The 13,131-nt window shown below is 42.0% G+C and overlaps 1 long non-coding RNA gene across 2 annotated transcripts; it reads left to right on the top strand.

Annotated features, from left to right (window-relative positions):
• The first annotated feature begins 1,010 nt into the window (after nucleotides 1-1,010).
• LOC116377231 (uncharacterized) lies at nucleotides 1,011-13,107 on the top strand. Of its 2 annotated transcripts, XR_004212181.1 has the most exons (4): nucleotides 1,011-1,316; nucleotides 1,491-1,555; nucleotides 6,343-6,421; nucleotides 8,907-13,107. It is a non-coding gene; the product is annotated as an uncharacterized LOC116377231 (long non-coding RNA). The 2 variants fall into 2 exon arrangements; XR_004212180.1 differs by having other exon boundaries at nucleotides 6,343-13,107.
• Nucleotides 13,108-13,131: the final 24 nt, after the last annotated feature.

Here is a 13,131-nt window from a genome sequence, read left to right as displayed (position 1 = left end):
GCTTTTACGCTTCAAAATATCATGTGAAGCAGTAATAAGCGTTGTAGCGAGTATACTAAACATAAATAACTCCTCAATGACTGTTTGAAGAACCAGGGGAAAAGGGACGCGAGCGGGGGTCATTCGTCTGCACACTGCATCGAGACACTTGTTTCTACATTTGTTACCAACTGGGAAGTCATTTGCATACTGAAGAGTACAGCTTTCCCCAAAAAAGAGCTAGCTTTGTGCTTAGTTACAAATGCTTTGGGTAGTTCCTCTCTATCTCAGAACGTACTAGAAATAACTGAAGCTTTACTTCTGAATAATTCAAACCAACAGCGAAGATAAATTCTTCATTGTTCTACCCCATGACCTACTTCTCTCTCTCTGGAAAAGAAGCACAATTACAAGAGGAAAAGAAAACAGAGCTAGTGATTCTTGTGCAGGAGGTGAAATAACACCATGTTCAGCGTGCACATCTTCCCACAGATGTTGTACTTGTATAAAAACATGCACACGTGTAGGACTCTGATGTACACTGACCATTGAAGTACGCATGTGTCCACTGTCTATGTCCTTGTTCGTAGACTACATCAGGGATCCTAGATCCCAACTGAATCACCTGCACATTGCATTTTAGCAGATGTGAAATTCCACCAACATAATGTCAGAACAGATAGAACATTCATATTGTACTTGTCTTTCGTTCAAGTTACCATAAGGAACTTTTAACTGGTTATGAATCAGTCTCAGTGTGAACGAGACCATTAGAGAGAAGATTGTCTTTTTGTACATAGTTATTCCTAATGCTTGCATTTGGTGCCACCGTGTCGGATACAGCACAAAATCAGAAATAATTGTGCAGGTTCACCACAAACTGCCTCAGCTCAGACTACAAGGAGGAGAGCTCAGCGCCCGACAGCAGCGTCTCCTCCTCCTCCAGGAGCAGAGCTTCTCCTCGCTGCTCTGCTGGGAGCCAACACTGACACCACGCTGCTGGAGACCGAGGCTGTATTGCTGGGCCCGCTGGAGGGAAGGGAGGCATGGGGGAACCAGAACCAGGACTGAGCGGGACAGATTGTTAGAATCTGGTGCTGAAAAATGAGAGGTTTTCTAACGGGAGTCGGGTGCTCGTAAACACTGCTGCTTTTGTCCACAGGGACCGCCAAAATGAAAGTTCCTTGTAGTAACTTTTCGAGATCCTTAACTAAAATGCCATACCAAGCTCAGTTTACTTCAATGCTAAAATAAATAAAAATAAAAATGTCTCATGTGTGACATCTTCTATCAACAGTGTGGTCTACCAGGACGGCTTTTATGGAGCGGAAATATATGTAAGTCAAAATCTATTAATATGTATTTTGATTTATACCCAAGGAGTCTTTCACTGTGATCAGTCAAGAAAATAATGTGTCTTCAGCATTTAATTCAATGCTTCAACGTCACTCAGTTGTACTGTACCTGGATGTTGGTTTGAGGTGGTATTGAAGTCCTCTGTCTCTCCTCAGGGAGGGTATGCAGCTTACAGATATGCCCAGCCAGCTGGTACTGCTGCAGCTGCATACAGTGACAGGTATGTTGGCAGCCTTCTTCCTTCTGAGGGTCACGATAAGGTACTCTCTTTACACTGCATTGTAAATAATCATGATCATACCGGCCTAAAAAACACACGTTTTAATGGACGATGTCTCAGTTGAAAGAAATGTTATAATAGTAATGTATACATAATTATATATACATATATGCTGTTATAATCTCAGAACGGGTTGAGCTGCGCATATATTTATGAAACAACAACACAGAGTCCGAACCAAGGCGGCAGACTTTATTACTTCTTTCAACCTTGACAGAGGCAGCTGAGACCAGATCCACTCCTTGTGTTAGACGAGTACTTTGCATTATCCTTTATTCTTCATGCCTCCGGTTCGAAAAGTTCTTTAGAATAGAAGAAGTTGTCGAAATAGTAGGGATAACAGAAATGCTAGAAATGAGTGTTCACTGGACGATGTGGTGTTTCCATGTATTATTCTCCAGTCACGATTAACCAATTAAATATGACCTCCTGGAGTCCTGTTTTAACCCCAACATGGACATATAGATGTTACTGATCTATAGAAAATGTATTGCTCTTTGTTGTAAACTCAATACTTTGTTCATGTTGGGATCCACAATGATGAGGGAATTTGTCCAGCGATCTGATTGGTCAGTAGTCGAGCTGTTGACAAGTTTTGATCTGGTCCTCTGAACTTGACCTGCTCAGCACATGTTACCTTGGTGATCTACCTCAGTTAACAGTGAGCCAGCTTTGTCATGCTGGAAAGCCTGAGATAAGACAGCTGGCTGGGCCATTCATGTTGCCTTGTGATACGGGCCACAGGAGTAGATGCTCTCACACTGTATGCAGCCCGACAAACTCCACAGAAGCTCACCTGGACAGATGATGAGCAGAACTAAAGAGGATTTAACATGGTGCCACGGGGCTGTGGAGCAGTCTATGTGAGGCAGGAGAGAGCAGTTTGATCCATTCCATCCTTCAATTGTCATTCCCCTTGGAGCTGCCTGTCCCTGAAACTCCCGAGCCTGGTACCTCCCTGCCCAGAGCTGCTGCTCAGCTGCAGTCTGCTGTGATTCCTCCAGATCAAAAGTGATATGTGTTTTTAGAAAAACATGTGTGTGTGTGTGTGTGTGTGTGCATGTTGTGTGCACCCGCTTCCACTGCTGTCTACAGTAGGTGTGTGTGTGTGTGTGCATGACGGTGCTTGGGGAGCTAATCTTAGGGAGATTGAGCATGTCAGGGCCGATAAGAAACAGCCACAGCAGGAGCCTGTAGGCCTCCGATAATGTAAGATTTATCAGAGGCAGGGAGCGAGCGGTGCACTCGGAGGATTATGAACAAGGCAGAGAGGAGCGAAGCAGGTGAGGGGGCACGTCTCTCTCTTCACCAGACTTATTTCACTCCCTTTCTTTTTCTCTTCTTTCTCATCGTTATTCACCCTCTCTCCCTGGCTGCAGTATATCGCCCCCCGTCTCAGATCTGTGTCCTCCTCATTCTATTTTTTAAGCTCTCCAGATTTAAAGGGAAGCCCAGGCGTTGAGGTGGAGGTGAGGCAGAGTTGAGGGGAGATGGGGAAGAGGCTGGGGTGTGGTGGAGGAGTTCATTGTGGGATAAGAGGGGCCTTTTACAGACGGGACTGGGGACTGAGAGACCCTGCTTCTATTCTGTCTGCACACACACACACATTAGGCTGCCACTGGCTACACTTGAGACCAGGCAAGAAGAGGCAAAATGCAATCAGGATTGACCATGAAATTCTCCTCGTCATCTTCCATCTGCTCTCACTGACACAAGCCTTTAACAGCCACAGCCTGGAGACTCTGCGTCGGTAGGGGTTCACCTGTTCACTGTAACAAAACGGTACTATTTTACTGTTTGTATCTATACCATGAAAAGTCATGCTGCAATAGCACTGTAATCATGGAAATCATGGACATGTATTTGTGTTTATTTAGGAACATATGTCATATACCCTTTCACAGGAAAGAGGGATTCCATAAATCTGTTAGATTGGACAGAGACTGATCAAACACTGATAGCGATTAATCAGCTAATTAATCATTAATGCAGCCCTAGACACTACCCCTACTTCCTCCCTTCCTCCCTTCCTCCTCCCATGTACACTACACTACTATTCTTTCCTAAGGTCTCCCTCTGTAACACATAGTCTCACACATAGCAGTGCACTCTTATCTTTGCCCTCCAGACCTACGTTAGCTTCCCTTTACTCTTCGAGGAGAATAAACAAACTAGACAGGAAGAGAGGAATATAAATAAAGCGGTCTGGTGGCATCAGAGAAAGAGGGATGAAGGAGGGGGGGAATGAGAGAGGAGAGGAGCGTTGAGGGAGGGGATTAGTTCCAAGCCAGTGCTGGTGAAAAGACTGGAATATAAGCCCCAGGAGACAGACAGAGATACAGGGGGAGATGGCAGTCAGGGGGCACAGAGAGGGGAGGAGGAGAGAAGGAGGTGAAGAAGAAGATGGCATAGAAGGGGGGAGGGTATGGGAAACCAAATGTGCTATATCTCTCTCAAAAATGATTTCCTTCTTTCTTTTAGGTTCCTGCTTCTAGATATGTTTTCTCTGTACAGTCCTATATTTGCTTTTCCTCCCCCTATGCCGTCCGTCTCTGTTTCCACACCACGAAAGATGATTTTTCTCATGTTTCTCTTTATTTATAATCTCATTTCTCCCTCCCTTCAGCCATCTACTACTCTTATCACTCTGCCCATTTATTTTCTTATCTTTCTCTCTCTTTTTTCCTTCTCCAGCTGACGTTACTTTTATTGCAATCCCTCCCCATCATCTGGAAGATAAAACACTTGTCCCCTTTTTCTCATAAATTGAAACGGGTAAAACAAATCATTGCAATCACACACTCTCACCTTTACAACGTACATTTATAGGGACACATCGATTGCTTTTTCATCCCATAGGCCTGTTCTTAGCATGAGTGAGAGGAGGAAATGATTATAGATCTCTCCTCCGGACCCCAGTTAAAATCGACGACCCAATACCTTATGTGTCTCATGCATACTCATTGTGGTTGGTTGGCACTCCCTATCCATTATCAAACCTATTCAATCAAAGCCAACATGCACAAGATTTATGCCTGGTGGTTGGAGTTGGGGAAGGAGGAAACAATTAACAGAGTATTTCTCAACTGATTAAATTCCCTTTTGATTTGTACTGGTTCAAAGAATCCATATGGTTTTATGTTTGGAGAATAAGTCAAAATGAATCTACTGCCTCATATACGGAAACTTCCTCCAGAGATGCCAAGCTTAACCTACACTAACTGTTAGGAGATGAATACAGGATTACATACGTCCACACTAAGAGATGGAAATAAAATATAGAATCTCTAAAAATATCAATGAGCTTGTTTAAATAAATGTAGCATTATAACTAATTTCACAATGTTTGGATTGTAATCACTCACCCAGAACTGTTTCTGGAACTGTTTAACCACATGGAGGTGGGTGTGGATGCATGACCCTCGACACCAGCTTGGATCTATAGCCTTTATTATTTAATTCAATGTTAAGCTTCCCTGGTGCATATTCCTTTTATAAAAAGATGTAATTACCACAAACTGTTTGACACACATCACATGGGGTGGGTGCTATTACAGCAGAGGGATGAATGGTATATATGGCACTAATTCTAATAATGCTGTCATGAGTAGTCTGCTGGTGTGGTGTCCACTGTGTGTACCTGAAGGGTTCTTAAAGGTAACAAGTGAACACACACACACACACACACAATTCAAAGATAGTGGGAGAACCAGAGGTCAAAAAGAGCCCACAGCTCTAATCTGCCCACAAGGTGCTCTAGCACAGCCATTCCCAAACACTGGAGATTTTATTTGGGCTGCCAAATAACATTGCACAATTTCTTCCATAGTCTTTTATTTATGATGTATGTCCGCAGTGAACCTTTGAGCCACAGGAGGGAACCGAAATGTTTGTATTGTTCTGGAAATTGTAGGCTGCTTATAACATTGAATCTAATATGAAGAAAAGTTATATTCTGTTTGTTTTACTGATCAGATGAAAAAAACTCCGCCTTTTAAACATACTGTATATCTTTTCGACATGGCTGGTTCACCTATTCGAGGTCATTATCTGAGTTAGGAATTATCTAAATACCCTGGAGGTTTCTGGGGGTCGCCAGATGGTAGTTCTTTACATTACATCGCCTGTAACAGTGATATATTTAGATTTTTCTCACACTTCCCTGTTGTCTCCCTTCTGTCTGTCTGTGGGAGGAAAAATAATTATAGCTGAAAGTTCTATTTACTACAACAAGCAGGCTAAGAAACCGCGGCGTGACGTGTTCTCTCCATCTGTCTGTCTACTGATCTCATCGGCTCGGTTTCGGTACCACGGACTGCTCCCACGCAAGCACTCCTTAATTAAGCCATACTCATTTCCCCATTTCACAGAACAAGCGCCCACTTGCTTAGCTGTGGGGCTTACAGTAATCACATACCCAAATGTATAGACACCAAAAAGCATCAAATCACTTGCCAGCATATACATGTGGGGCTAAGGAGGTGCAGACATTTTATGAGACACCAACCTGATTATTCAGGGGGGTCGCGACTGGAAAAGATTGAGAGCTGCTGTCCTGGAGGGATACTGTCATTCTTGATTAATGCAGGCCCTGATGTTTGCAATATATTCAAAGATTGTGTTTAGCTTCATTTGTCTGGTGAACATCTTGGAGAAGCTGTCAGACTTACGGTTTTCTACTCAATTGTCACAGTAAACACTGTTTGTGCCTGTTTTCTCCTCTATAGTTATGGCAGAGTCTATGCAACAGCGGACCCATATCACCATACGATTGGTCCTGCAGCCACATACAGTGTGGGCACTATGGTGAGTCTGTTCCCTGTTTCCTAGCTGCTGACTTAATGTATGTGCTATCATGATGAACAGCTACAGCATCCTCACTCTGTTGTCTCTGATACCTCACTGTATGACACACCTGCACACATGGATGTTTATTTTACAAAACTATTCATATGAACTGAATTACTAACAGTAAATAAATAACTCGATCAAATAATTTGCTGACAGGCTTTGTTAATAATCTAGAAAGATCTTTGCAAAATGTTTACTCTTCGCCTTGTTCCTGTGAGTTGTGTTTCCCTCTGAGAGACCCATTCTAATGTTGTATGTGCATCTTTGCCACTTCAGTAAATGAAAAAGGGACATTTTCTTATTCTCAGAGTCCCCATTCAATTTCATTGGCTGAAAGCTCCTTGTTTGAAATCCAATCGAGACTGAGGATTCCTCCCCACTGAAAACATTCTCTTCAAATTTTGCAAGGGGGAGAGTCGAATGGTTAATGTTTGTTTTTAGCTAGCTTTGCAGCTAACATCAAAGATGAAAAAAAAGGCCTTTCCAAAGAAAGAAATAGAGCACCCCAGAAGATGGGGAGAAACTGAGAGCACAATTTGTTTTCTTTCGTGGGTGTGGGCAGGGACTTCCTCCAAAGATTAACGACCATCTAGTAAATGCTTCGACGTGCCGTGGGAGATTAAAGTAGGAGAGAAAGATAGAGCAGAAAAGGAGGAGAAGGAGAATTAAAGTTCTTGGTAGCAAACCGGCTGCAGCCGGAGCAGCTGCTCGGTGCAGCGTCTTGGACAGATGAGATGAGGGTTGATGCTGATTGCTGACGTGCTTGTGATGACGGAGATCGAAAGCGCCAACACCTCCCCTATGTGTCCCCCAAACTGCCCCCATTCCTCCCTAGTGCAGCTGCTAGCTAAAAGCCTTCATTAATTACGACATTTTTTTCCTCTTCATTTACTTAAATAAAACAGTGGCCTCTGTTTTTCTCCTTATTACTCTACACGTTCTTCTCTTTTGTCTTCAAATTACTCCTCCCTTTTCCCCCACTCTCCCATATCCAAACCCCTCACTACCAATGTTTATTCCTAATTCTCAATAAAATAAAGACATAACACTCCATTGATCTTAAACTTTGTCATGCCTCACATTCTGAACTTAAGCCCCAAACAAGGTAAGGTAATAATGATGTGACTGATAAAGTCAGAATTATTGGTTGGAGAACACTTTTTCTTTAGATGAGAATCATCATCGATCTTCATCCGACAACCATGCATAGTCACAAATATTGTGGAAAGTTGTAATTGTAATATATCCATTCTCGTCTGCTATTAGGTTGGTCTGAACAGAGAACATGGAGAGAGATACAGACACAATTTTCCCTCAGTTTCTATTTCACTACACATTGGGAAACAGAATGAGGAAACCATGGTGGTTTTGTCTGTAAAAAGGTTGTTCTGATACGAATAACAGCACAGTAGATGCCTCTGATGGAGCCTGAAATGCTGGATCAGGTATTGGCGAGTATGCGAGTTTATGCACCAATCTGATATAATATTATCGTATGGTTTATCAGGTTACACTACACAGGAACAACACATCACCAACTCTGTGCAACTCTCAAGAAGGGTGAGAAGGAAGCGAGATGGCTCACTCGTTAGCTACTTACATCATCAGCTCTGGAAAAAAAGATGGCTGCATCTGAAATGGATGATGGAAGCAACGAGTGAGCCGTCTCACTTCTTTCTCATCTCTGTTGAGAGTGAAACACAGCATGTACAGTGTCCATTAAGCAGGTGCTAGTGGAGAGTGTAACGTTGGCCAGAGCTAGCAAAATGTCAGAAATTTGGCAATATTTTACACTGGAAAATCCCACCAGTTAAAGGGCAACATGTTTTGAACACACTGGTATTGGATCGGTATCGTCTGATATGCAAGTTCAGGTATCGGATCGGTATCGTATGGAAAATATTGTATCGGAACATAAAATGTCTTTGCTTTTATTCCTGGTTGATCTACTGTGTATACAGTAAAAGACAAGCCAGGATGGCTCAAGGAGCAATTACGTATTGTTATTATTTGGTTGTGAATTCACAGCTTGTTAAATAGCAATGACGGTTGTCTCGTGTTCGTCTCACCTCAGACGTGTTTGGCCACTTCTTGTACAAACAGACTTTCTGGCCACAGATGACAGCAACTGTTAGTGATTCAGTCACTTACTTGTGGTCATTTTGTTGTCTTTGTTCACTGCTGGGTTGAATGCTATCAAGAATCAAAATGAAAAACGAACTTAGAAATCCACGCTCAAGTACATGCAACAACCACATACACACAATCCTATTCTTTCCACAACTACCTTGTGCACAAAATTTCCTCAATTAAACAAAAGACAAGTGGAAAAAGGGAGGAGCGTTTCTTTGGAGGAAAGAGAGAAGTTCATTTTAATATTAATAATACAAAGGTTCTACGTTGAATACTGATTGGAGCTTTTTCATCTTTGATGTTGCAGGCTAGCCTTTACAGAGGAGGGTGCAGTCGCTTCACTCCCTACTAGAAAAGAGAGAGGCACGTCCCCTTTCCTTCCCCGCAAAACAGACACAAAAACAGCAACAAATGAAATGACTTAATAACCATCTTCACCCTCTTCATGGAAAACTAAAAACAAAATGCTTCCAAGTGGCACATGTGACCCTGAAACTCCAGAATCACTCTGAAGTTGCTTCCCTATTGTACACATTGTCATTTATTGATGTAATGTACTTATTTTGGAAAAGAACATTTTGTTACTCTGTGTTGACTTAAATGTATTTGTATTGCCATGTGTGCAGTGGTAAAAAAAAAAAAAAGACAACATTCAATGTAGACAAAGGAGGGAAAGAGTAGAAATGGGAAGCTTTTAGTCTCCCTCCGTCTCACTCTCTTCCTCTACAAAATATTGGTCCGCAACTCCGCTGTTTCAGGGTGGCCTTCTGCGCTAGTTTTAATCCCATTTAATTTCTCTACCTTCATTGTTTCAATTAGTCATTTTCCCCTTATACATTAAAAGCACTAATGTTCAGCAATTACAGTTTGAGCAACACATTTCAGATTGGATTTATTAAGTAAATGATACGGCCATTCCACCCCCTCAGAGAACTGGCTCCAATCTAACTGGAGCTGAGTTTCAGACCGGCTTAATGGGATTTAGAGCTGCTCAGCCCAAAGGGGGTGAAACTGCAACAAATCGCTACCAGGAAGTGATGCATTATGAAACCCAGAAGGTGAGAGGAAGAGCGTGATGTATTACTGAATCTCAACGCAGGAGGAAGTGATGTATTAGCAGGGTGTGAAGCAAGAGCTATGACAGCCATTGCAAAAATAGGACGCAGTGTGTTAGAGCCCATTGATCGTTGGCACAGGGCCAGAGGCAGGAGGTATCCCATTACTGCTGAATGGCTTTAAAGGAGAAAACCACATTATTTCTGTTTCATGTCTGGTCACGTCCTGCTCACGCTAAGCAATAATCCCACAGTTGCTCAATATGCATATGGAGGAATACTGACAAGTATGTTTGACCCCTTAGTGAACAGATGGGAGGGTGTGATCCTCTTGCATTTAGTTAATACTTGCAAACACATTTTAATACCATCTCAAAGCTACATTTGTCGCATTTAGCCAGCATAGTTTAGCAGGTTAAGTTCAATATTTCCTATTAATATTAACACTTTGCTACCAATATATAAAGCTATGGTTTGATCTACACTATTCTGATGATCAAACTGAAGTGCATTTCCTTTCAGTGGACATGGAAGCTGTAATAACAGTGGCTATGATCAGTTACGTTTATATCACATTGATCAAATACATTTGTCTTTTTGATAGTTCAGTAAGTTGACTTACAATAACCTCGACACATATGTCCATCAAAACGTTTCTGTCACAGTTTTTCTCTTGGATGTAGCTAGGTGGGAAGTCGAGAATTAGATTCAACACAGGAAATTTGAACAAATGTGCCATTACTGTGCGTTGTCTCCCCACGCATGTTGACCCCCCACACATGTTGACCAGCTCATCAATTACCTCTGAAAACAAAAGACATGTTTACTAAGATACTTGCACGTGTCTGGTGTTCAGGACCCGCTCCCCCCCCCGACCCAACTCATCGAGATCCTTGCCCCGAACTGATATCTGGTATAGGCTGGTTTAGGCTGCCCATTTAAAGTGATAATTTTGGGCCTTTTTATACATTTGAAACTAAGATAATACATTTTAAAATGAAGGGAATTATGGAAATATAATTTAAATGGTTATTTTTTGCTTATTTTCAAAATATTGATTGTTATTTTCATTTTATTTAATAGCCTATATTTATCATCCAACACCAGCGATCCAACCAACATGTTCCAGAACAGAACCCGGAAATTAAATATAATCAAAATACCATCCGCCAATTTATTTTTTTGCAGGTCACCTGGCGGGTACCTGTGAGCACACAAGTTGATTCTGTTAGCACGGAGAGCGATTTGAGTGTTTGGGTATAGAGTGGCTGAAATGGAAACTCTAGCGCAGCTTAGTATCAATTCCTCCCTGTCTCCAGGCATGCGTCTTCTCTCTGACAGACAACAATCTGTGATGTTCCCCTTCACCCACAACAAAACGGCCTCAGACCATCTTATTGGATGTCAAGTAAAAGAAGGAAATATAAGATCCTTAATGCAAACACAAGATCTCTCAATTTGATTAGTTTTCAGTGGGATGAGTTGTCACCCAGACCTCTAATTCAAGACCAATAAAAGAGAAAGAAGCAGCAAAAAGAGCAGTGAAGCCAGAGGAGAGATGCTCAGGTCAGTCATTGTAGTTAAAAGTCTTTAGTATCAGCTGCAGTCTGGACTAGTTTTCCTCTCGTTCTCTGCCGGGAGATTGACTCTCAAGGTGACCCCCCTCCCAGGTATAGTGTGTTTTAATGAGGTTGTCAGGCTGGTGTAGAGAAGCAGCTTGATAAGTCTGCTCAACCTAATAACCTCCAACCTGCATCAAAACCCCAGCTAACCGTAATGTAACCGGTAGGGAAGGGTTTTACAACCCTGGCTCAGTACAGGATGATGAAGACAGATTACGATATTTGTTTTGTAATTAGATGGATGCATTTCATGTTTTCAATATAATCTTGGAAGTAGAATAGAACGTGTGCCGCTGAAATCCACATGACACGAGGATAAATCTGTAATGACAGGGATTTTAAGAATTGATAAATGAGATCATGGGCCAGAAAAGGTTGCGATGCCCATTTAAAAGCTAATAGCAACGCCCCCCCAACCCGTGGTAGCAGGACCGCATTGTCACGGAAAAGTAGCACCACCCTCCGCTCCCCATATTTAAACTGTCAGCTCTGTCAGTACTGATGCTGATGTTACCACTGATAATACTGTTAATGATAGTAGTTTTTTCTGGGCACAGAATGCAGGTAACATTTGACTGGAGAAGTTTTTTTGCTGCTTGGTACAGGGTTTTCAGTCGATACCTTACCGATAGCCAGCCCTTGGCATATTTCACAATAGAATTTCCAAGTCCTGATTGCTTGTGATCGCAAATAGTGCAAGTGGCTCGTTTCACAAATGGTTGTCAGTCGCAAATTGTAGATAAGTTAGCGAGTTGTACATTCCTCTACATGGAACACAAGTATGATGGTTATTTTGATAAGCAAAAGCGGTCAAAATGAACGCAAGAGGAAATTATCTTGTGTTGCAAGTTAGTTGCAAGTTTAGTAAAACAGGCCCACAGCTGTCCAAAGAAAGCTCTGTTAATCTGAGTTGGTGTGAAATATATTTAACGGGATACAAAATGGGAGTCTGCTTATCTAAACATTGATCTGTAGCAGCGCCAGTGGCCAGAAACTCCACAGTGTGGCATTAACAGCATCAAATCGACACCGTCACTTATTCACGTTATCGTTAGTTAACTAGCTGTTGATGTGACGTGTGACTCAGTGTGAGTTATCTTTGTTGTAGTTCAAACAATATTTCCATTACTCAACACATTTTTTGCCCAGTTGACTGTTAAATGCAAATAAGAGCAAATACTAAGTAGCATTCAGATGGCACATTTAGAAGAGTGTGAATAGAGATCAGTTTATTAATGTCACTACTGTACAGTGATACTACAGCAAACATACATGTCAGTCATGTTGATGTGCTGTGTGTGACTGAAAAAAACAGGAACAGTGAGGTCAAAATAAATAAATAATTATAATCTTTCATAATCATTTTAAAATGTCAATTTACCGGGAGGAAATTCTGATGTGTTATTGGACACTTACAAAACTCAGAAGTGAATCTTTAACATGAGGCTGATATCAGCCAGATGAATGTTGTCAATGTGTACACACTCAAACATGCTTAGGAGACATACGCTAAGAGCAGCACAGGCAACTCTCCCTAATACACCCAAGCATTCAGTTATACACCAATCTCACTCACTCTCATCCAGTCACTCACACACACACACACACACAAACTCCCCCACCAGTAAATAGCATCTGTGCCTGCTGTGTCTGATGGGATCGTAAAGAGGGGAGTCAGTAGCGCAGGAAGAAAGGGGACCGAGAAGAGAAGCAGCAACCGAGGCAATTTACCCCACAGATTAGAGATAAGAGAGTTCAGTCAATAAGCACTGATCTCATTTGAAGATATACCAGACTGGCTAGACTCACACACACACACACACACACACACACACACACTAGTTGGTCTATTGCT

The sequence above is a fragment of the Anarrhichthys ocellatus genome, unplaced genomic scaffold, assembly GCF_004355925.1.
Source record: "Anarrhichthys ocellatus isolate YVR2014 unplaced genomic scaffold, GSC_Weel_1.0 scaffold1048, whole genome shotgun sequence".
NCBI classification, from domain to species: domain Eukaryota; kingdom Metazoa; phylum Chordata; class Actinopteri; order Perciformes; family Anarhichadidae; genus Anarrhichthys; species Anarrhichthys ocellatus.
The sequence above is the reverse complement of the archived record's forward strand: the minus strand, read 5'-3'. Positions and strand labels throughout refer to the sequence as shown.